The following is a 25,356-nucleotide window of genomic DNA, read 5'->3' as shown; positions in this document are numbered from 1 at the left end:
CTGGCATTAATTTCAGGAGTCGGCAAGCTTTTTCTGCAAAGGGCCAGCTATGAAGGCTGTGTGTCACAATTACCCTGCCATTATGGTGTAAAAGCAGCAACAGACCACATACAAAGAAATGCACAAGACTTTTTGCTCCAATAAAATTGTATTTAGAAAAGAATGGTGACTGGGCAGTTGGAGCTGGGGGAAGCGTGTGAGGCTCTGACACACTTCGTGCTGCCAGCAGGTGTTTAGAATGGTTATCCTGTCTTCATGTATTTGCTTGTGTATTGCACACTGACTCTAGTTCTAGAGGGCGTGTGTGTTGGAATAGCTGATCCACTTTCTGTTCCTAAGAAATGGTCTCTGGCAGCCCTTGGTTCAGCTCCATCCTAAAGAAATCAGACGCCCTCTCCACTCGGTGTTTCTAGTGATCTTCAGCTGATTCACGCTACTGATTAACATCCAGGAGACCCAAGGCACGACCGCTGGCTATGGTTGACAGAACTCTCCATCCATTCCACTCCCTTTCTATGTGCCTTCTGCTAAGGCAGAGCCTGGGAAGCTAAAAATCTGCTTTTCCAAGGCACTCTTGTCTCTAGGGTTCTGAATGCAAACTAATATCCAGCTGGGTTTGGATGCACATGGCCAAGGTCTGGACCATAGAGACATGACGGGAGCTACCTCCTGCCACTGTGTCTGTGGGCCAGCAGGTTGTGGAGGTGCGTGAGGGCAGCGGTGGCCCTGGGGCTCTGCATTCTGTGATTGTGCCACCAGCTTTCAGGTGCCAGGAGGCAGCTGCTGTTGCCATGCTGGGACCAGGGAGCTGCTGCCTGCCCTGGAGCAGGCCGAGGGCATCTCAGCAGTCACATCTCTGCTGGGGGTACAGCAGGGAATATTCCAGATGGGAGCTTCAGGCGTCAAGGAGAGACGTCACCAGAAGCAAATGGCCCCTTCTTGGAACCCTCGCTAGCAGACTTTCTTCCAGGAGTGTGTCTGGTCACCAGGAAGAGAGTAGTGCTTGTAGCCTGAATGAGTGAGCAGAGTGACTAATTTCAGCTGAAGCTCTGGAGGCAGGCCTCGCACTCGGGTTGTCATTATGGGTCACAGCTGATGCAAGTGGCAATGTGCAGGGAAGTCGGCCACAGCTCTCAGGGCCTCAGTTTCTCAATCCGACAAATTATAGCACCTGGATGGCGTTCCTGCATCTTGGCTTTGGCTTGGCCCTGTTCTGGCTATTACAGGCATTTGGACAGTGAGCCAGCAAATGAAAGATATCCCCTCTCCCTCTCTCCCTCTCTCCCTCTCGCCCCCCTCTCGCCCCCCTCTCGCCCCCTCTCTCCCCCCTCTCCCTCTGGCCCCCTCTTGCCCCTCTCTCTCCCCCTCTCCCTCCCTCTCCCCCTTCCTCCCTCTCTCTCCCCCCTCTCCCTCTGGCCCCCTCTTGCCCCTCTCTCTCCCCCTCTCCCTACCTCTCCCCCTCTCCCTCTCTCTCCCCCTCTCCCTCTCTCTCCCCCTCTCCCTCCCTCTCCCCCTTCCTCCCTCTCTCTCTCTTTCTCCCTTCCTCCTTCTCTTCCTCCCCCCCATCTATCTTTCCCATTATGGAAACCATCCCGATGGTTGATGGATATGTGTGCCCATTTCAGCCTGATTGCATTAATGCATATTCATCAAATCTTCTTATCTTGGTTTGTGCATGCAAAGCATCTCATTTTCATTTCACCTCCCATATCAGTCTGCCTTGGGGTGGAGAACGAGGGAATGAACTTCTCACAGGAACTCTCAAGAGTGCTGGTTCCCAAGATAGGGACGTCTCCTGGTAAATCCATGAGATGACTTCTGATTATGACTTGGGTTCTCTGGCAGCCTTGTGCAGAGAGCAAATTTGCTGGGACAGGCTGAAGGAGTTCTCTTGTCTGTATGACAGCTATTGACTTCATATAAATCAACTTTGTGACAGTCTTGAATCTCACACCAGCTAGCGTTTATGTTCATGGGCATGGATGGGTCACTGTACACAGTGAACAATGAGGTGCTGAGTCCCTGAGGAAGGAAGTTGACCCTCGCATGAAGAGACCTACTTGAGGACCCCTAATGCATGTTCTGTCCAAGATTTGTTTATTTTATTTGAAAGGCAGGGTTACAGAGAGCAAGAGACAGATCATCTATCCGCTGGTTCACTCCCCAAATGGCCTCAATGGCCAGAGCCGGGTCAAACCAAAGCCAGGAGCCAAGAGCTTCTTTCAGATCTCCCACGTGGGTGCAGGGGCCCAAGCACTTGGGTCATCTTCCACTGCTTTCCCAGGCGCATTAGCAGGGAGCTGGATCAGAAGTGGAGCAGCCAGGAATCAAACTGGCACTCATATGGGGTGCTGACACGGCAGGCAGTGGATTAACCCACTGCACCACAGTCCCATCCCTCAAGATATTTTTAAAATAAAATGCAATACATCAGTCCTGCTCATGGGCCACACTTTGAGTGGCAAGGCTCTGGAAGACCAGGTGGCTACTTATGGGCTGGGATTGGATGGGGTAGAAATCCAGTCTCTCAACTCCTTTGTAAAGCATGAATCTGACTTCCTGTCACTCCAGCATCATGTTTTTCTGCAGCTTTGTCTCTAGGAGATTTTTCTGGTCCCAGGAACCCTTTGTTAGCAGGCAAATACTCTCTCAGGAGGTCACTCCTTAAGCCTGGCTGAGACCGGGATCTCCAGCAATATCTTAGCAGGGTTGCCTTGGCAGCAGGCTGGAAGCAAAGAAAGCATCTGTGATTTGAGGACAACATCTGTATGACAGTGCAAAGAGGAAGGCTGTCAACAGCGGGGCACATGAGGTAGAGATGCTTTTAGATGCAAGGAACAGAAAACCCAAGGAGGAGTGGTTTAAGCAATAGAGACATTTACTCATCTCACCTAAAAGAGTTCAGCACTCAGACTTTGTCTTAGAGCCCAGACACTTTCTATCTGCTGTAGCCCAGATTCTCTGTCTTTTATCCTGTGCTTATTGCCTCCTGGCCCCAAAGTGGCTACTGTAGTGTCGGACGTCACATCACTGTGAAACGCAAGGAAAAGGAAGCAGCCTTGTAGGCCATAGCTGCACCTCTTACCGGAAAGCACAATCCCTTGCAGAAGTCTTGGGCAGGCTGCTCCTTGTATCTGACTGGTCAGAACTGGATCATTTGCCTTCTCTTGAACCAATCAGTGGCAAAGAGAAATGAGGTTGCCCTGACTTTAGAGGAAGCGTGACTCATTCTCCTAAGGCTAGGGGAGGCACGTTCCCCTTCCACTAGCAAGGCAAATCCACCTGCTACAAAAGCAGGAAGTGACGTCTGGGGCGTGTGAGTACACATGACTGATGAGTGCCCCAGAAACCAGTTCATGCTTGTAAGGGAGGTAGGAGAATGCCAGAGCTCAGTTTCACTCAGGCCACAATTTGAGCCAGGAGATGGAGGGGGAGGGAGGTGGGGGGAGAGGGAGGGAGGGAGGGGAGAGGGGGAGGGAGGGCCGGAGACAGAGCTGGATCGCTTGATGGCGGTCGTGCCTCCAGGCCTGGTGTTCCTGATCAACATCAAGCAGACGTCCCTAACTCAGTACGTCTCTCCTCTCAACCCACTCGTCTCACTCAAAGATCACAGCTTTCTTAAGGGAAAAACAGAGAGAGCGGCTGCACGGAAACAGGACTTCACTCCAGGGCGACGTGTAAAATGCCAGCATTGTCTCTGCCTTCCGCGAGCCCCTATTCACCCCAGATAGAGAAACCTTTCCGTGAGCTCCGTGGGGACCCTGGCTGCTGGGAACCCAGCTCAGGCAATTACAGAATCCTGGTGGCGGGCGGGCAGCCCGGGCAGGCCGGTGTGTCTACCAATGCGTTTCTGTCCCCACTGGTTCAATGGCTTTTGAGTTGCCCCCAGCAATGAGCGTTCAGGTCCCTGAGCGTTCAGGTCACTGCAGACCCGCAGGAGGAGCAGAGGCCTGGGAAGCACACCCGACTCTTGTCGCTTCTGGCGCTTCTGTTCTGCCTGGTGGGAATTCCTGGGCCTCTGCCCAGGCTGTGGGTCTTCCTCGGCCAGCACACCTGGCCCAGGCTATCTGTCCCCTTGTCCGAGCTGCAGCAAGACTTTGCACAGGTTGAGACTTGCCCCGTCCTGAGCACAGTTCTTATAAGCATATTAAGATGGGTAACCCTGGAAAGTCTAGACATGCTCAACCTTCACAGCCTTTTCATGCAAAATAAAGACAGCGCCGAAGCAGGCATTTGGCTCTGCAGTTCAGTTGCCTCTTGGGAACGCCTGCGTCCCATGTCCCCGAGCCTGGGTTCGAGTTGCAGCCCCTCTAGTTCTGATCCAGCTCCCTGGTAACGCACACCCTAGGAAGCAGAGGAGGATGGCTCAAGTACTTGGGCCCCTGCCAGCTCAGTGGGAGACCCGGATGGAGTTCCTGTGTGCTGTCTCTGGCCTGGCCCAGCCCTGGCTACTGCAGGCATTTGAGGAGTGAACCAGCAGATGGAAGATCTCTCTTGGCTCTGCCTTTCAAATAAAGTGGAAAAAAATTTGAAGCAGATAGTGCATTTTTAAAATTGCTGCTATAGGCTGGCGCCGTGGCTCAACAGGCTAATCCTCCGCCTTGTGGCGCCAGCACAGCGTTCTAGTCCCGGTTGGGGCGCCGGATTCTGTCCGGGTTGCCCCTCTTCCAGGCCAGCGCTCTGCTGTGGCCCGGGAGTGCAGTGGAGGATGGCCCAAGTGCTTGGGCCCTGCACCCTATGGGAGACCAGGAGAAGTACCTGGCTCCTGGCTTCGGATCAGCGCGGTGCACCAGCCGCAGCGCGCCGGCTGTGGCGGCCATTGGAGGGTGAACCAACGACAAAGGAAGACCTTTCTCTCTGTCTCTCTCTCTCACTGTCCACTCTGCCTGTCAAAAAAAAATTTGCTGGTATAAACTGGAGCCTAAAGACAAAAGGAAGGGTGAATTGAGGGAAGAGAAGAGGAAACCAACCCTCGCTATCTGCCAGGAGCAGGACTACACATTTTGAAAAACATTTCTTCCTCACAAGTCTGGCCAGTAGGCATTATTTATACATTTTGCAGATGAAGCTATTGAGGCACAGAGAAGCTGAGTAATTTCACCAAGGTCACACAGCTCGTAAATGAAAAATCTGTCATTCAAATCTTCTGAGTTTGCAGTTTCTTTTCTATAATAATTTGATGTTTTAGCACCATGGACACTGTATTTGGAGAGCAAATGGGAAATGAAGACACTCATTCTTTTTCTGCAGACTGCAAATCGCCTCACGGTGTGCAGTAATAACACGCAGATGACGCTCATGGGGAAACCATTGCCCCACCATGCACGGCACAGCCGAGCTGGGCCTTCTATATCCTTTGGCTGTAAAGATGAGAGCGCAGGTGCACAACACAGGCCCGGATGGACGAAGATGTTCATGGCGCGCACTTTCCTCACGGGCAGTGGGGTCCATCGAAATCAACTTCCCAGGCTCCAAACTTGAAGCATCCCTCTCCCTTAGCATTTGAAAGGTGTGGTCTCTGACCAGGCCAGACCACTGGCCCAGCTCCCGACTTCCTCTTCCCACGTCCAGGCCAAGGCCTGGAGCTCGCCTGGGCTGGGAGTCACAGGGCCAAGCTCAGAACTGAGGCGGCCCTGGCCTGGCCCTCGGCCCCTCCATACTCAGGAGCATCCTTCTCTCTGCTTTCATGACCTCCTTCCAACTCCCACATCCGACGCAGCACGGGCACAGTCTCGTGGTCACCAGCAGACCTGGCTCCAGAAGGGAGTCCCCTGGGAAGCATCAATGCTACAGTTATTTCTGTATTTCTCCGTCTCCTCCTCCTAGACTTTATGATCTAGACATTATTATTTATTACATAGACTTATTAGCCTCATGTGTGTCTTGTTACATACCTGCGTGCACATCTTATCAATTCACAGGTTTATTCCATGTATTGACCACTTACCATGTGTTAGCACCATCCTGGGTGTGCACACACACACACATGAGCCAATTCTATATGAGGACCTATATCTCCCTGTATTTATATCTGTACCAACAATCTTAGCCAAGTGTGCTCAGAACTCCAAAGAACACCTTTGGCTGTGAATTTCATTGGCTGTAATGAGGTTGGAGGTGGTAAAAAGATCAGGGACAAAAGGTGGAAAATTCACTGTGACTTCTCATGGCTGTGGCCAGCCTCCTCAACAAAAAGTGAGGAATAAAATAAAGACACGAGCTCTTACATGAAAAGAACTGAGTTCGAGTCCTAACTAACTAACACCTGCGTACCTGTGGACAAGCTCCTTAACCACTCTGAGCTTTAGAACTCTCCTCTTTTAAATGGCAGTTGTAGTTTCTACCTTCCGTGTTGGGAAGATTAAATAGGATAGCTGTCATGTGGCAGTAATGATCGATACCATGACGGTGCGCATCTCATGTGGGTCGCCAGGGGTGGCAGCTCGCTGCTGTCCTGCGCCTATGGTTCTTTGCTGTTAAAAATCTTTTCCTGTTAAAATCCTGAGAAGCATAAACAGCATACAAGTTTCACCACTGGTCCCACGACAATGCCCAGTTTTCCTTTAGACAAGTGAAGTTTTGCCTGCTTTGTTGTGTGTTGGTGCGCGCAACAGGATCGCGCTTGAGAGAGAGTGCAGGCGGGGCTGGCGTGGCTGTGCTCTCATTCAAACCCATTTGCTGTTCCTGCGCCTGGGGAGCATGTTTCACATCCCCAGCGTCTTCATTTCCAGATCCTCCCCCCACGTGGCTGGGTGAGTGCGGTGCAGCCCTGGGGGCCAGAACCCCACGACTGTCCTGTGCTATGGGTTTTTTTTGTTTTGTTTTGTTTTGTTTTTTTTTGACAGGCAGAGTGGACAGTGAGAGAGAGACAGAGAGAAAGGTCTTCCTTTGCCATTGGTTCACCCTCCAATGGCCGCCGCGGCCGGCGCACCGTGCTGATCCGATGGCAAGAGCCAGGTACTTATCCTGGCCTCCCATGGGGTGCAGGGCCCAAGGACTTGGGCCATCCTCCACTGCACTCCCGGGCCACAGCAGAGGGCTGGCCTGGAAGAGGGGCAACCGGGACAGAATCCGGTGCCCCGACCGGGACTAGAACCCGGTGTGCCGGCGCCGCAAGGCGGAGGATTAGCCTAGTGAGCTGCGGTGCCGGCAGCTGTGCTATGGTTCTTTTCCAGTGGAAACAGTCTGGGCCTCTATTTGGACGCCTCTAACCCAGACCACACAGTCCCCTTGGCTTGCCGAAAGAGGGTTCTGAAAGAGCAGCTCCCAGCACGATGCGTGGACACAGCGGATGCCCGCAGGGAGGGCAGACCTGGGCAGGCTGGCCCCGATGCCACCTCTCTCTTCCAGGGTGGCATCTGGCAGGAAGATACAGAATCAGCTGCTCCTTGGTTCATCCACACAACCAAATGTAGCTACCAGGGACATCCCAAGGCAGTTCCCCTGACTGTGTGGGTAGACATTAGGAGGCAGAGGGCTCCTGCCGGGACTGACAGCCCTGCTGGCTGAAGGCCTGCAGGCGGCTCATTTGCCATCTGTTCCCGCAACATGGGAAGCTCCAGCTTTGCAGGTGTGGAAGAGACTAGGCCATGCTCTATCTCCTTTCTCTTCCACATCTGTGAGTGGGACCACCTTCTGCTGTCCTTTGAATCGAATCAGGGGAGGGTCGCAAGAGTGAGACCAAGAATAGATGCTTCAAGGCCTCCTTAAGACCATGCAGAAAAGAAACTTTAGGCTTGTTCCACATGGGGGCATAAAAAATACAGGACATTAATACCAGTTTGAGGTGAGTCAAGAATGCGAAACAGTAAGAGGAGGAACAAAACATGGCCTCCACCTGTGGAAACTTGGTTACAAAGTAACACGTAGCACGGATAGTCTTAGATTTGTTCCATTAGTTCTTCTAAGGATCAAAAAATACCAATGATCATGCCAATCCAATGGAGGAGTATTCTATCCAACAACTGGCCTTAATGCTTCACATAACACCAATGTCAGGAAAGACAAAAACAGCTCTTTGGGGAATGTTCTAGAATACAGGGAACTAAAGAGACATGACAACTAAATGCAATATTTGATGCTGTTTTTGCACTGGATTTTTTTCAAGCTGTCATGAGCATTACTAGGACAGCAAGGACATTTGAATTCAGAATAAATAGTCAATAATATTCTCAGTTTAGTCTTAAATTTCCTCCATGCGATATTTACAACACGACTTTGTAGATGAATGCCTTTCTTGGGGAAACCTATTGAGGTATTTAACGTTTCACAATGTCTGCAATAAACTTGCCAACTCTCAAATGGTTCAGCAAAACAAGAATAATGATGATGATAATCCCAACACACACACAGAGTCAATCAAATGTCTGCAACTTGAAGTAACTGTTCATTGCATTTGTCTTACAACTTTTCTTAATGTGTTTGAAATGTTTCCAAGTAAAATAGAAAAGGAGAGGAAATGGGAATCACATCTGACTTTAGAATATTTCACGGAGGCAGGTCTTTAGCCTGGCGGTTAAAATGCTCACATCCAACACCAGAGAGCCTGGGTTTGATACTGGGATCCCAGCTCCTGACTCCAGCTTTTTGCTAATGCAGACCCCGAGAGGCAGCAACAAGGGTGCAGGGAATTGGGTTCCTGCGTCCATCTGGGAGAACTGGATTAAGCTCCCGGCTCCTGGTCCTACCTGGCCCAGCCCTAGCTAGCTACAGCAGGCATTTGGGGAACAAACCAGTGGATAAAACTTGCTTTCTGTGTTTCTCTCCCTCTCTCCCTCTTCCACTTCCTTTGCCTCTCAAATAAATAAATAAATCTTTTCTTAAACTTAATAGACATATCAGCTGGCACCACAGCTCAATAGGCTAATCCTCCGCCTGCGGCGCTGGAACCCCAGGTTCTAGTCCCGGTCGGGGCGCCGGATTCTGTTCCGGTTGCCCCTCTTCCAGGCCAGCTCTCTGCTGTGGCCCAGGAGTGCAGTGGAGGATGGCCCAAGTGCTTGGGCCCTGCACCCGCATGGGAGACCAGGAGGAAGTACCTGGCTCATGGCTTCCGATCAGTGATGTGCGCTGGCCGCGGCAGCCATTGGAGGGTGAACCAACGGAAAAGGAAGATCTTTCTCTCTGTCTCTCTCTTTCTCTCTCACTGTTCACTCTGCCTGTCAAAAAAATAAAAATTAAAAATAAAAACTTAATAGACATATCAAATAATGCAATGTGTGGGCTAAATCTGAAACAGCCAAATATAAAAAGGATATTTTTGAACCAGCATTGGAAGAGATCTCCCTCTTTCCCTCTCTTTCTCTCTCTCCCTTGTTCTGCCTTTCAAACAAATAATTATTTTTTAAAAATCTGAGCAACCATGTAGAAGTTCAATTAAAATAGATAAGTATAGTGAAACAGATTTTTTAAAAAGTGCTTGTTCATTCTGTTGGGCATGATAATGATACATTGTGGTTGTGAAGGGGAGTCTTTTTCTGTTAGGTGCATTGAAGTACTTAAAATTATATGCCATCTAGATTTGCTCTAATATGCTCTAGAAAAGAAAAAATTGAGGAGGAGGCGTTAGGTAAGGGATAGAGGGAGTTTGGATAACAGCGAATCAGAGTTTGATCAAAAGAATAAATTCCTATAGTTCATAATAACTTGACATATATTGTATGAACAAGAAGTAGCCCTCAGCCTCCAGTCGTGAAGGTAATGGCAAAAGAGGGAAAATGTTGCATACCCCGTTTTGATTGGTCCGCACTGTATACATGTATTGAGCTATGACACAATAGCCCATGAATATGTATAATTACTAATTTAAAAAAATTTTTAAGAAAAAAATCAGGGAGATGAAACAAGTATGACAGAATGTGCATAACATGATGGATAATGAGAGTTGCTTATACTGAAAAATCTCTATAATAAATGCCTTAAAAAAACAAAACTAAAGGGGCTGGCATTGTGGCACAGCAGGTTGAGCCACTGCTTGTAGTCCCAGCTGCTCCACTTCCAATCCAGCTCCCTGCTGCTGCACGTGGGAAAGCAGCAGAAGATGTCCCAAGTAATTGGGTCCCCGCCACGCATGTGGGAGACTTGGGTGGGCTTCTAGGCTCCTGGCTTTGGCCTGGCCCAGCTCCACCATTATGGCCATTTAGGGAGTGAACCAGTGGGTGGGAGATACCTTTCTGTCTGTCTCTCTTTCTTTCTTTCTCTGTCATTCTGACTTTCAATTAAAAATTTTTTTAAACAATGAATTTAAAAAACTAAAGCTACATGCAGAGTGGTGCTAGAGAAGAAAGTAATTCTTTTCTGAAAGATATGGATAAACCATTGATAATAACCTGTAAATCGCAGCATTTATACCTTTAGGAGTTTAAGGTTTAGTATGAAAACACACACACACACACTTTTTTAAATACTCTGAACCATTCTAGCCCAAGTCCTGGCCCCAGAGGTGATGTATGAGTGGTCGCTTCCCATCAGGCAGTGGACTAATGAGCAGTCCAGCAGCAGTCTTCCAAGTTCACTATTTCTGAAAATTCACTTTATGTTCGGATCACTCTCTGCTTCACCCCCGCCCTCCTTTCCCACCCACCAACAAGACAGCAGTGCCATTTTCCCAAATGGCTCCAGCAAAGAGGTTTTCTGCTCCCATCTGGTAAGGAAGATTTACTGCAGGGAGAAGGAGTTATAGACAGGTTCACAGCAAGCCTGTGTTTGGGCTGAGCTAGGATCTTGGACCTTCGACCTCTGCTCTAACCATTAGTCAACACGTCCTCCCTTGACCATGCAAAAGGAAGGCGGCTGTCGTCTCTATAGTAACCAAACTGCCTAAACTAGGAATTATGTGGGGAACAAAACAGTTAAAGCCAATTGGACCCATTCATAGCCAGACAATGTCAATTTAAGGGCTGTTACCCAAGTTGTTGGCTTTTTCAATGGTCTCCCACCATGTGCTCAAGTGAAGGGGGGGGGAGGGTGTAATCTGTACCAAACGCCCCATCCCATGCAGAATCCTGCACGCTTTTATCCCCTTTTTCTTCTTCAAACATTTCTTTATGTTCCAGAGTCATAAGCCCTTAAAACAGACTTTTGGTCAAGGCAGCTTTATAGCTGCAAGACCGAGACACAAGTAAAAGTCTGAGAATTCCCCTTTAGGAAATAAAGAAAGCTTCCCAAGAAGAGAGGCGACAAGCCGGAGTCCCACACAGAAGCCTGGCAACTCCGGGCATTGTTTCCCAGTTAGAGGCAGAGCTTTGAACAGTTGCTGCAGCCACTCTGCCTCCCCAAGCATCTTTGGAGAAGTGGGGAGGTCTGTGGAACCAGGGCACGGAACCAGGAAGTTGTCCAGCCCCGTGCAAGGAGCAGGGCTTTGTGGGCTCTTGTGATGACCTGGCGGTGTGTATTGCTACAGCTTCACCACAATGACCACGATGTCACTGTCATTATTATTATTATTTTTTTTTTTTGACAGGCAGAGTGGACAGTGAGAGAGAGAGACAGAGAGAAAGGTCTTCCTTTGCCGTTGGTTCACCCTCCAATGGCCGCCACGGCCGGCGCACCATGCTGATCCGAAGCCAGGAGCCAGGTGCTTCTCCTGGTCTCCCATGGGGTGCAGGGCCCAAGCACTTGTGCCATCCTCCACTGCACTCCCGGGCCACAGCAGAGAGCTGGCCTGGAAGAGGGGCAACCGGGACAGAATCCGGCACCCCGACCAGGACTAGAACCCCGTGTGCCGGCGCCGCAAGGCGGAGGATTAGCCTGCTGAGCCGTGGCGCTGGCCCGTCACTGTCATTATTATTTGGTCTACATGCGAGGCATTCCCTTTGGATTTCCCACTAGAAAATACCCATCCGTTGCGTCCCTATGTTAGTATCCCTAAGTTTGGAATTTGGGAAATTTGGAATTTTGATTTCCAAACTCGTGGTAACTATTGGGAGTATAATCATCTGTACCTACCAAGAAGCCTGACATTTTTATTCCTTAGTCGTCCCAAGTAGGAAAAGATATGCAGTGACATCCGTGTCTCTTCTGATCTTTCCTTTTTCTTCTCATTTTCTGTCTTCTATTTCAAGGAACATTTCTTAGTAGGAACTTGGTGCTGGGCCTGGAGCCTGGCTGCTTGCTTGGGTGCAGATCGGCAGGCAAACAGCTGAATTACAGCACAGCGAGGCTGGCCAGCTTTTGTGAATAGAAACCTGGAGATTCGGCCCAACTTGAAATTCAGATAAACAACATAATTATTGAGTACAAATTCCAAATTTTTGCAGAAGAACTGATATCAGGGGACATATCTTAAAATCACTATTTTGGGTTCTTGTCTCAAGCTTGGAGAGGCATTCTAAACTGACATATACAAGACAGGCAACGTTCAGAATTTATTGGGGGAAGTGATAGGAATACGCAGGAACGTGACAGCTTTATTTAAGGGAGAGGGGATTCAGAAAGATGAACCAGGAGTTCCATCCCAGGCAGAGAGAGAGCAAATCAGGGGCCACGTGCAGGAATTCACAGGCCGGAGCCGCGCAGAGAAAACTGTGCGGGCAGGAAGGACCGCAAAATAGCGTGGTGCGTAGGCAAATGGGGGAAAAAGTGGCCAAATGGCCATGCACGCTAAGAGGCACGCAGGCAAATAGGGTGGTCCCAGGGTGCTGCACGCCTCTTACTCCCAAAAGGGGCGTGGTTATGAGGTCTGATTGGCAGCTGGGTGGATAGAGAGGAGATCACATAGGAGCAGGGGGACCTGGTTTTCAGATCATGAGTCTAATTAATTTAATCCTATCTGCCTGCCTATATCAGAACCACATGTAATAAGAATTATTCATGATTTATCAGAAAATCAGATTTGGGTATCCTGTGTTGTATCTGAATGACGCTCATTTATACAACGCCATTGCTACTATTGTTAGTGGAGGTTGTAGCGTGGGGTTCTTGTCTTCGTGAAGAAAGAATTTAAGGCTTGAGACAGAGAGCAGTGGTAAGCAAAGTAGATAGGTTTCTTGGGGAAGAGCATCTGAGAGAACGTCCAGTCCCTCAGACTGGGGAAAGCAAGGTTACATGGTTAAATGGAGAGAATCCACCAGGCAGGCCAGGCGGGCGGCTCAGCGGAGAGCGCAGAGCTGAACGGTGAACGGGCAGTCTGTGCTCAGACTGGGGCCTCTAAGGGAAGGGGTCCAGTTCTTCCTGCCCACCGTTTCTCTTTCTCCTCCCTCTCCTCCTCCTCCTCTCCTCCTTCCTTCTCCTCTTCCTTCTTCTCTTCCTCCTCCTCCCTCCAGGACAAGGAGTTTGCTGAGTGTGAATTAGGAAAGATTCCTCCCCAGGTTTCACTACTCAGAGCTAACAGACTGGGGAGCCCAGTGGCACCAGGCAGAGGCGTCTCCCCTAGGGAGCCGGCCTTGGAGGAAGGCTGTGAAGGTGCGATTTGGGGGCGGATTTGGGGGTGAGGCGAGAGGACTGTTCTGGGGAGCTTTCCTTGGGGGAAGGGCTGAGACCACCTCTAAAGTTATCAGGGTCTGGGTGGGACTTTGTTGTGTAAAACACGAGCTGCTTCCAATGGGAACTTCTGCGGATGCTGTTTTCCTCAGGCCCCTCCACACACACACACACACACACACACACACACACACACACAGGCTAAGTTCAAACTTCCTACCTAAGGCTGCCAATGACTGGGTGCAGAAACACTGCGGAAGCACAAAGCCCTAAGTAAACAGGCAGGAGCAACATTCAAGAGGACCCAAATAAGGAGCGGCACTGGCCAGCCCCCGGCGACTATAGCCTGTCAGAACATCTGGGCCATTGCAAGAAGGTGGGAGTGCAGCGTGCTAAGTGGCTACATGGCTTGAGATTAGCCAAGGGGGTTGCATGCGGGGCTGGCAGAAAATTCTGTGCAGGCGGATGGCAAGGTCACGCTTGTTTTTTGGAAACTGGAGCTGGGAATGAACCAGAGGAGGAGGAGAAGGCGAGGCTGTTCCAGTAATTCCCGGGCCAGTGGCTCTGGAGATAAGAGGAGAAGCCACATTGAAGAGCTGAGTACTCAAACATGTCAGATCTGTTGACGGGCAAGGCATTTGGGAGAGACGAGTGTGCCTGAGATGTCTAGTTCCGGTGGTTGGGAGAGTAACAATGCTGCATTTAGCTACAGAGTATGATGGGCTGTTTCTACAAGGTAACCCCAATCTTGAATTTAGCCACAGTTGGTTAACATTCAAAGTGTCCTAATTAGGAAGCTACCCTTCAGGGATGGTTAATTCGCCACTGGGAATCCCAATTAGCAATTAATAACCTTCAGAGGTGATTGCTTATGGCTTCGTGTAGTCTGTCCTAATCTACCCTGGAGGGTTTGCTACCCCGCCCCAGGGACAGCTCTATTGCTGCGAGCATCTCCCAGCCCGCCCCAGGTCCTGGTATGGAGAATCTGGAGCGCCCAGCAAGGTATTACTAGCCTTAGCCCCACTCAGCATGCATCTTTTAACTTCATAACCTGACCCTCTTGTGGTAGAGTGACTGGCCCACTCTGCCTTCGAAATATCATTGCATTTGTTTTTCATGTTCATGAATAAGTAGTAATTAACACAATTGCCAAAACTGGACCTAAGCCTCTTCCTTTTAAATCAAGCATACTTGGTAGTTCTGAGGTTGTAAATAAGGTACTGTGGGGTCCTCCCCACCCTCCTCTCCCCCACTGAAGGCCACTATACTATTAGCGGGTGTCAAAAGAACCCTGAGTATTTGCCAAAGACCAAAGTGGCTTGAGTCTGTTCAAGCCAAAGGCCACGGAAGTTGACCGCAGGTGGAAGTAAAGTTTCTTTAACAAGTCATGAGACTCAACTTGCCCCTCTCCCCTGCGGCTTAAAGAAACACCCAGCACACACTGTGGTGCAGAGTCCCCACCCCCACCCCCACCCCCACCCCAGGCTAGATTGTATCAGTGATGTTCAGCTGGAGAAACACGAGCACACATGAGGACTTTCTCAAAAGCCTGGAAACACTTAAAAAATAAAGCAAAATAAACCCAAGCATCCCATCAAGAATATCAGCTCCAAAAAGAAGATTTTTATTGTAAGCTTCCCAGCCATTCAGACTCCACTGTTATTTTTGAAAAGACATTCCAATAACAGATGCCCCTTCCACTGGGGGATGGTTTGATAGAAAGCAGCAGGCACAATTTAAAAAAAAAAATCTCTCTTGAGTCATGTCAAAACAAATTAGCTGTGATGCTAAAATTGTTTCCTGTTGGGTTTAATGAAGTTAACGAGATAAGTAAATATGAAAAACAACACCAGGGAGCAAGGACTAATTTCCTCCCAAACATGGGGGACTTTCCGATACAGATACTAGAACTAAGGGATTTGCATTTGTCTCATTCCATGTGTATGTTTCAATATGTCCTTCAAGGTTTCTCTGGAGGTGAGCACCTTGCGCTATTATGAGTCTCTTGAAATTTATTTAGAAATCTATGACTCCAGCATTGGGGTATTTTTCATGCTGTTTCTCCATTGAAAGTAGTACCTCCAACACACTGATTGATTATAACTGAAGGAAAAGTTGAAGCATTGACGCTGTTACTTAAATGGCTTTTGAAGATTGAGTGTATCTCTCATTTAGCCAAGTTTTCTTTGTCTCAATGAGTATAGATACTTAAGATTTGACAGAAAAGTAAAAGAGATTTAGTCCCTTCCCCTAACAACTTAGGATCCAAAGAATGAAATTCTCCAGAGACAGCTTGATTACTATTTCCAATCGCGAGTTCCTTAGCTTATGTGTCAGCTGCCTTAAAGATGCAGGAAAACACAGAGACCTGGAAGTCAATGATTTCTACTCGTGACTCTTGCACTATTCCTGAACCACCTTGTCTCCCTGGCCTTCACTTTCTCATCTGAAAAATAAGAGGGCAGCATCTTTGATAATAAATATCACTCACTGAGCTTTTAGTAAGTGCAAGACCAGCTACTAAGAACATCACACACATCTGTTCTACACTGACGATCCCATACAGGGTGGAACTGAGAGAAGTTCATTAACTTTCCAAAAGAACTCAGCACGCCAGCAATTAAGTCAGCGTCCAAAGCAGATCAACTCAAGTGCAAGGGTCACACCTGCTTCCCAAGTCTCGGGATTGGCCACTGTTACTTGTGAAGAAGAGAGGAAACCTTGAGTGGCAGAGAGTGTGATGGTTCAGTGGACATAAATACAGCAGAGAGTGGGAGCAACGGGAAGACTTTTGCATTCTGCTTTACACATAGCGATTGTGTCGTGCTGGCAGAGAGTCCCACAGGCAAGTCGACAGTTAGACTAGAACAAGGGACAAAGGTTGGAGTAGGAGATAACTCAATCTCTCGAGGAGCCAGAGATGGGCATATGGGGTGAGTAGGAGACCCTCGGTTCTGAGGCAAAGTTAACTGAGAGTCACAGGAGGGGGTGGCCTCCAGTGTAGCACCACTGAAGCCACAAGGGTTGAGAGGAGATAAAGAAGCCACTGGTGGGGCCAGCACTGTGGCATGGTGGGCTAAGCTCATGCCTGCAGCACTGACTTCCCATATGGCTTCCAGTTTGAGTCCTGGTTGCTCCACATTGGATCCAGCTCCCTGCTAATGCTTGGGTCCCTGCACCCACATGGGAGAAGAAGTTCCTGCCTCTTGACTTTACCCTGACCAGGCTCCAGCTGTTACAGCCATTTGGGGAGTGAACCAGCCGATGGAAGACCTCTCTCTGTCTCTCTTTTTCCCTTCTCTTTCCCCTCTCTCTCCCTCTCTCTGTGACTCTGCCTCTCAAGTAAATAAGATAAATCTTTTTAAAAGAGAGAAAGGTTTTCCATCTGCTGGTTCACTCTCCAAATGGCTGTAACAGCCAGAGCTGGGCCAATTTGAAGCCTGGAGCCAGGAACCAGGAGCTTCTTCTGGGTCTCCCACACAGCGCAGGTGCCCAAGCACTTGGACCATCTTCTACTGCTTTCCCAGGCCACCAAAAGGGAGCTGGATCAGAAGAGGAGCAGCTGGGACTCCAATTGGTACCCATATGGGATGCTGGCATCACAGGCAGACTCTTAACCTGTTATACCACAGTGCTGACCCTTCAAATAAACCTTAAAGAAAAAAAAAAAGAAGCCATTGGAATGAACTATTTGGAGTCACTGGCTATCCTCGGTGGACAGCTGCAGAGTGCCATGGATAAAATCCTGAACCCAGTGAGTTAAACGTGGGGCTGGAAGGAACGGGACAGGAGGCAGAAAGCTTCTGTGCTCGTCTTCCTAGGAATCTGGTGCCATCAGACAAGATGGGAAATGGAGGCACAGAATGAAGGAAATGCCAAGAAAAGACTGCTTTCTGCATGAGACAGACGGGGCGGTTTTTTCAGACTGCAGGAAGGATTCCGCAAAGACGAGAGGATGGTTGGGGAGGTGCACTCCTGTAGCGTGTTAGGGAGGCCACCAATAAGGGCTCTAGCTGGAAGCTGCTCCTGAACCCTGTACCCTGGGGCCGGGCCTCTGGGGCCCATGAGCCCTGCAGGCTTTGCTTCTGGTCTCCATCAAGTACCACTTCTTCAGAGAAACATAAAATATTACAGTCTTCAGACCAGAAAAAACCTTAGCTATCAACACCCACCCGATATTATTTAGTTAAGTGCACTGAGGCGCAGAGTGATAAACCTCCCCGGCATCACGAGATTAGCTGGTGACACAACCAGGACCCCTCCTTGGGTGACCTGAGATCAGAAATTCTCCCTTCATGCCACACTTACTTCCACGTGTGCAAAGCATGTCTCCAGTTGCTTTCTTTTCTTTTTTTTTTTTTTTATTTGACAGGCAGAGTTAGTGAGAGAGAGAGACAGAGAGAAAGGTCTTCCTTCTGTTAGTTCACTCCCCAAATGGCCGTCACAGCCAGAGCTATGCCGATCCAAAGCTAAGAGCCAGGTGCTTCCTCCTGGTCTCCCATGCGGGCGCAGGGGCCCAAGCACTTGGGCCATCCTCCACTGCCTTCCCGGGCCACAGCAGAGAGCTGGACTGGAAGAGGAGCAGCCAAGACCAGAACCAGCGCCCATATGGGATGCCAGTGCCGCAGGCAAAGGGTTAACCAACTGAGCCATGACACCGGCCCCTCCAGTTGCTTTCAAATAATCAATGCAACCAGGCTTTGTGAGATAGGAAAAAGGAAAGGTTGTCTTAAGCTAGTCTGACTTCATGAGTTTAATATTTTCATTGTACATACGAATTTTTAAAAATTTTTTATAAAGGAAATTAATTTCATGTATTTCATATATACAGTTTTAAGAGCATAATAATACTTCCCACCCTGCTCTCCTTCCCTTCCTTAGTCCCACTATCCTTCTTCCTTCCTTATTATTCTTCTAATTTTTGCAAAAGCCTACTTTCAATCTGCTTTATAGTAACAAGCTCAGTCCTCCACTCAACAAGTAGTAAGTAGAAAAGCCATTGTTCTTCAAAGTATAGACAAGGGCTATAAATAATAATCAAATCTCAAAATGTCAATTTCATATAATATCTTTTTGTACTCTACTTATTAGTTACCATGAATCAGAGAAAATAAATGACACTGTCTGTTGGGGACTGGCTTATTGCACTAAGCATGATGTTCTCCAATTCCATCCACTTTGCTGTGAAAAACAGGATTTCATTCTTTTTTTATGGCTGAGTAGGATTCTGTCCAGTAGTGTTTCTTTATCCAGTCATCAGTTAATAGAAATTTGAGTTGATTCCGGGCCGGCGCCGTGGCTCAATAGGCTAATCCTCCACCTTGCGGCGCCGGCACACCGGGTTCTAGTCCCGGTTGGGGCGCCGGATTCTGTCCCGGTTGCCCTTCTTCCAGGCCAGCTCTCTGCTATGGCCAGGGAGTGCAGTGGAGGATGGCCCAGGTGCTTGGGCCCTGCACCCCATGGGAGACCAGGAAAAGCACCTGGATCCTGGCTCCTGCCATCGGATCAGCGCGGTGCGCCGGCTGCAGCGGCGGCCATTGGAGGGTGAACCAACGGCAAAGGAAGACCTCTCTCTCTCTGTCTCTCTCTCACTGTCCACTCTGTCAAAAAAAAAAAAAAAAAAAAAAAAGAAATTTGAGTTGATTCCATATCTTAGCTATTGTGAGTTGAGCTGCTGTAACCATGGGGATACAGATAACTCTTACATATGCTGAGTTCATTTCCCTTTGGTAAATCCCCAGGAGTGGGATGGCTGGGGCATATGGTAGGTCTGCATTCAGATTTCAGTGGAATCTCCATTCTGTCTTCCATAAAGGTTGTACAAGTTTACATTCCCACCAACAGTGGATTAGGGTACCTTTTTCCCCACATCCTTGCTAGCATTTATTGTTTTGCAATTTCTGTATGAAAGCCATTCTAACTGGGGTGAGGTGAAACCTCACTGTGGTTCTGATTTGCATTGCCCTGACGCCTAGTGATCCTGAGCATCTTCTCATGTCTCTGTTGGCCATTTTAGTTCATCCTTTGAAAAATGCCTCTTCATGTCCTCAGCCCGTTTCTCAGCTGGATAGCTCGTTGTTGAGTTTCTTGCATTCCTTATATATTCTGGAAATGCATCCCTTGTCAGATGTATAGTTTGCAAATATTGTCTCCCATTCTGTCAGTTGATTCTGTTGAGTGTTTTCTTTGCTGTGCAGAAACTTCTCAGCTTGATGGAATCCCATTTGTATATTTTTGCTTTTATTGCCTGTGATTCTGAGGTCTTTTCCAAGAAGACTTCTTATGCCAATGTCTTGCAATGTTTTGGCAATGTTTTCCTCTAGTAATTTCACGGTTTCGTGTCTTAGGTTTAGATCCTTGATCCATTGTGAGTCGATTTTTGTATAGGGCATAAGGTAGGGGTTACGCACAAAGTTTAACCACCTCACTAAAACAGCCTCATATTTTGCTTCCTTGTCAACTGCCACGGATCTAAAGACACAGTGACGAGTTTATTGAATGAAAGAGCTAATTGATGAAAAATTAATTAGGGCCAAATCCATGCAGGAGTAACTAAATCAAGGCAAAATCTAGACAGGACTAACCGGATTACTTTTGCCTCGCTATCCCTGGGTTTCCTTGACATCAGGAACAATACCAGCCTTCAGCTGCCCACCCACACGCATGGGCGTGGTCACTGGTTGGAGCTTCCCCTACATCTCCCACCCTCCCCCGCCTGGCCCGCTCACCCACCTCGCAGACACCACAAATCCCGGATCTTCCATCTTTCCCTCATCATTGCCTTGAGCCAGTATGAACGGCCCTGTTGATCAAGAGTGCTCTTCTCTCCCAGATCCCGCAGCTCCCCGACACCACAGGCTTCCCTCGGAGCCTGGCCTGCAAAACCTCAAGTGGAACAGCACACGGGAACCTGCCTTGTCAGCTCTTTCGACCCAGCCTCGGGGGCCATCACAGCAAGGTGGCTCCCACGGTCAGTCTGCCCTGCAGCCCTTGGTCCTGCAGCATGACCACTGCCTTGCCTTCTCCGAGACCCGGCTCAGCCTCCATGTGCACTCTCGCTCCTTCTCCTGCGTCGCACTTCGCCTCCTAGCACGCCAAGAGCATCAGATCATCAGGAAGGACCACCTGCGACTTCCTGCCCGCTTCGCTGTAAACATTTTCAGCTCCACACTCAGCCTTTTGTCTTCTTCCCTCGTTTGTACAGCTGAGATCTCTCTTGGTGTCTGGAGCTGACCTCTGCCTTGAACCACAGCCCTTTCTTTCCACTGCCCTCTGCTGTACTCCAAGCCTCTTCTTTTTCTTCCTGGCTGCTTTCTCCCAGCTTGAAACGAGGAGGGAGCTTCTCCGGGCCTGAAACACCCACCTCCGGAGGGTGCTCCACCCCTTCTCACCCAGGCTTCTCGAAAATGCAGCCTATGGGGCCGATGGTGTCACAAGGGGCGAAACCACTGCTTATGATGCCAGCATCCTATAGGAGACGGTTTGTCCCAGCCCCAGCTGCTCCACTTTCCATCCAACTTCCGGTTAAAGTGCCTGGGGAAGGAGCTTGAAGATGGCCCAAGTACCTGGGCCCCTGCCACCCATGCAGGAGACCAGACTGGAGTTCCTGGCTCCTGGACCATCTCTGGCTATTGCAGCCATTTGGGAAATGAATCCGTTAAATGGAAGATTTCTCTCTGTTACTCTGCCTTTTAAACAAATAAGTGCCTAAACAAATAACTTCTTAAATGCAGCCTATATTCATTGTATCTTCCTTGTTGCCCACCCTCCACTTGCTGCGGTCTGGCTGCCCCTCTCCATCCTCTGTTGAAAGTGGTCTCCATGCCACGGCTGACCTGCCTTCTGCCAGCCTACATGACACTTCCCCCGCCCCACCTCACCAGCCTTGTCTCACCCCTGCCTTGTCTCCACTGATGACGACTCGCGCCTGCTCAAAACTCCCCACTTTTCATGATTTGTCTTCCTTTCATTCACTCGTTTATTCAAAACAACATGCATTGGAACCTGCTACGTGCCGCAGATGCAGCAGACACGGCGGCGGACTGCACGGGGCATTCCGTCCAGTGGGAGAGACAACAGCAAACGGCAAGCACACAAACACACAGCCGGTTCCCAGTACCCGGGGGGCAGTCGTGCTGTACCACGTCACTGCAGGCATGGATCCACTGCCCCCAGGGGAAAGACAGGCCTCTGGTCACAGCGTGTTCATCAAGTGCTCAGCACATGACCTCGCTTCTGTGTGTTTGTCTGTAAGGCACCTGCTGTCGTATGCATTCCTCACAAGTCATCAGTTGTGTGCACTGCATCTTTATAATAGCATTCTAGCCGAGAAGAATTTAACATTTTCCTAATCCTGGGTCACAAGTTCCCCCAATTTCAGAGTCTCTGTGCTCATTCAAACCATCTCCTCTGCTGCTTTCCATAGAGAGAGAGAGAGACGCCTGGCTAGGCAGGCGGGGACCAGGGGGCTCCTCTCCACCAGGTGGGGATAAAAAAATTCAAGCCACCAGCTTCTGAGAGGGACACTGCTGTCAGGTGCTGGTCTTACCATGCTGCTGTAACTGATCTAGGTAGCAAGAATTCCTTGCGTCTTGGGGGAAAGTTTCCCGTGTTTTCTGCTGAGTCTCGATTGGAACTCTCAGCCAATGAACCGAAGGAGAGTGTCCCTTTATAGGCCCGAGCACGGCCTTGAAAACCCTAGGCGGGCAGCCTTCAAAGCGGCTCTCTCTTTGAGCGACTCTCTCTCGGCGCTACTGGGAGCTTTTTTCTTTCACTTTGTGCTTTCTTTAGGGATCCCTCCTAGTGATGTGGATTTTTTTTTTCTCTTTCGCTTTTGTTTATCTTAAATAAACCACTTCTGCTTTACACACCCTTCCTCGTCTGTGCTGTTTATTTTTCATGAACACAAGACACGAACCCAGCAGAGAGGTAAATAGCACAGTAAGGACTGCAAACCCCTGCGATGTTTTCTCATCTTGCTTCAGCATTCAGGACCAGTGGCCTTAGAATGAGGCTTTCGCTAATTGGCAGGATTTTCTCTCTCTCCCTCCCCCTCCCTCCCTCCTTCCCCCTCCCTCCCCCTCCCCTCCCCCTCCCTTCCTCCCTCCCACTCCCCCTCCCTCCCCCTCCCCTCCCCCTCCCTTCCTCCCTCCCACTCCCCCTCCCTCCCCCTCCCCTCCCCCTCCCTTCCTCCCTCCCACTCCCCCTCCCTCCCCCTCCCCTCCCCCTCCCTTCCTCCCTCCCACTCCCCCTCCCTCCCCCTCCCCTCCCCCTCCCTTCCTCCTTCCCCCTCCCCACACACACATAGTATCTTTCAAGTCAAGTCTGACTATCAGAGCTTGTGCCTCATTTCCATCCTACAAATTCAAATTATCTTTTTTTATTTCACTTTAACTATAGTCACCATTTATTATCTGACCAGATTACAAAAATACCACGGGAGACACCTTAGTTCGTCCTTCTGATAGGTCTGCCGATTGGTCTTCCCTGTTGCCTGCATCTCCACCGTCTACAAAATGGGTGGTCTTTTGCTGCATCCCACCTCGGAGAGAAGATGACTTGAAGGGCCACAGGAAGTTGATTGCTTCCTTGAGGCGTTTTCCGGCAGTATAGACTGCGTGAATCCGATCCTCCATGCAGATGATACTGGATTTACCAAGAGAACGGGCCGTCAGAGGGCTATCAGTCAAGCCAGTTCGCTTCTTATTGACTTGCCACAGCCACGCTTGTAAATTACTTCATGTACTGACTTCAGATTCGGGTGCCCGCGGGCGATATATGGTTCCGCAGTCCTCAGCGTGTTCATCGAGCCTTGCTGCGCTTTCCAAGGGTGCCGCTGAAGAGCTGGCGAAGGCGAGGAAGCTGCGATGCTTTTCGGGCTCTGGGGCTCGTACCACTGATACCTCGGATCCTGGGGACGCGTGCCAACGTGGGTTCTGCAGGCTCGCGGAAGTCGCCAGCTTCTCTTGCCAGCCTCGCTTACGAGTATCAGCGCTGTGCGTCCGCCTGTGTTCCCTGCGAGAGCGCTCGGCTGTTTCACACATAAGCTTCCTCCTCGTCTTTCCAAGCATCTTTCGGGCAAACTTCTTCCTCAGGCACTCGATCTTTAGCTCTGCGACATTCCTCCACTTTCTTAAGGGTTTCTGGTACAGCAGGAACCTTCTTCTCTCCGGCACCCTCCATGGCTCCAGCGCCCTACAAATCATCTTGCCCCATTTGTTTCTGCTGCTTCAATGAGAATTTCTAGAATGCTGTGCTCACACCTGAGGCTGACACATCAGCTGTTCCAGAGGTGGAGGTGAAGAGCGCTGTGGAGCCAGCGAGGGGCAGAGGTGGACATGAGAGCGAGCCCCAGGTAGAGTGTGATTGTGAGCGAAGACCTCCACTCAGGCACTCAATTCCTAAGCCTCAGTTTGCTCATCCATGCAATGGGAGCAAAGGCATCTCTGAAGAATACTGTAAGGATTAAATGCCTCTTGCAGTCGGGACTTAATTAATGCCACTCCCCCCGCCAAGACTTTTCAAGAGGGGGGAGGAAGAGGCAGTACCATCATGTGGAAGACAGGGCTGCAAGGGAAGAAAGAAGAAAGGAAGGAAGGAGGGAGGGAAGGAAGGAAGGAAGGAAGGAAGGAAGGAAGGAAGGAAGGAAGGGAGGGAGGGAGGAAGGGAGGAAGGAAGGGAAATGCGTAGGCAGAAAGAGCAAAGGGGGTGTCCCCATGTGAGCCACTTTCCCTCCGCTCCATGTCTAGACTCAGCTGACACTGCAGGGGGAGGCCCAGGGCAGCCCTTGTCACGGGTCCTGGGCCTTGGGCCAAGCAAAAGGAGCCGCTACAAAGTGTGTTCCCATGGCTGGGCTGCTGAACGCAGAGTGCAGAGACCGCGAGGGCCAAGGAGAACTGGAATTGGGAGACTGGTGCTCAGGCTTCGCTGCCGCGTGCGTCTGGGTCCCACTGCTCTGAACAGAAGGACCTGGGTTTAACCAGAACTGGCTGTGCCCCCTCCCACAATAGCCCCTGAACTCACGGTGACAGGGGCCAATGTGGATTTCCCCTGCAGTCCCCCCTCCACAGGGGTCCACAGCCTGGGCCTCAGAACCCAGGGCTCAGGAAGGGGCACAGCCCAGAGTCTCCTTCCCCTCCGCAGCTGCCCAAGGGCAAGCTGGGGTCCTCACGCCACCTCCTCCCAGGCACCTCCCTGCCCTCTTCCCCTGCGCTCCAAAGGGCAGACCCCGACCCTCCTCACCACATTCCTGCCTCTCTCGGTTTCATTCCCATTCATTCTTCACCCTTTTTTCCCCCTCTCTCTGCCAAATTCCTCTTCCTGATGAGTCAGGGATTAAAAACGCACAGCCTCCTTGCTGAATAAATAGTATTTGTCCACAGTGACACTGACCAAGGGGCGAACCCTTGCTGTGTGGAGGGAGATGTGAGCACACGGCGTGGGCGTTGTCTGTCCCGGACTGGCTATGTGGGCACCACATGCGTGTCCGTGGCCTTGCTTTGACTGTGTCCCGACAGTCCGGGTGGACTTGCACACGAGGGAAGAGGTAAAGGAACAAGGGAGGAAGTGGCTGGGGGGAGCCCCTATGTGCTGTTTTTAAGCCTCCCATCAAGGGTTGGGAAGGGAGCATGTGGGCTCTCATCTCTTGGGAGCGGAAGTCTGTCGCTCTGTGGGCCTTGTCCAGCCCCCCAGGGAAGTGAGCAGGCCAACAGCTGAAGCGCATGGCCCTCCCACCAGGCCTAGGTGTCAGGAGAGGGCCAGCCCCACAGTGTGGCAGCAGGCATCAGCTAGGATTGTCCTCTTCTTCTTCGGCCTGGCCTCCAGCTCCTGGGAAGATCTGGAAGAGGCCTCTGGCCTGGAGAAGTGGACAAAACAGTTTCCTGCTACTCCTCCCCCTGGGGCATGGGGCCAACTCCACAGAAGTCCTGCACTTCCCTTCGC

The 25,356-nt window shown here is 50.1% G+C and overlaps 1 pseudogene; it reads right to left on the bottom strand.

Moving 5' to 3' along the window:
- Nucleotides 1–22,779: 22,779 nt before the first annotated feature.
- On the bottom strand, nucleotides 22,780–24,025 carry LOC100347986 (large ribosomal subunit protein uL30 pseudogene; annotated as a pseudogene).
- Nucleotides 24,026–25,356: the final 1,331 nt, after the last annotated feature.

The sequence above is a fragment of the Oryctolagus cuniculus genome, chromosome 14, assembly GCF_051225735.1.
Source record: "Oryctolagus cuniculus isolate XC-2025 breed Fujian yellow rabbit chromosome 14, ASM5122573v1, whole genome shotgun sequence".
NCBI classification, from domain to species: domain Eukaryota; kingdom Metazoa; phylum Chordata; class Mammalia; order Lagomorpha; family Leporidae; genus Oryctolagus; species Oryctolagus cuniculus.
This window is presented reverse-complemented; position numbering and strand designations above follow the sequence as displayed.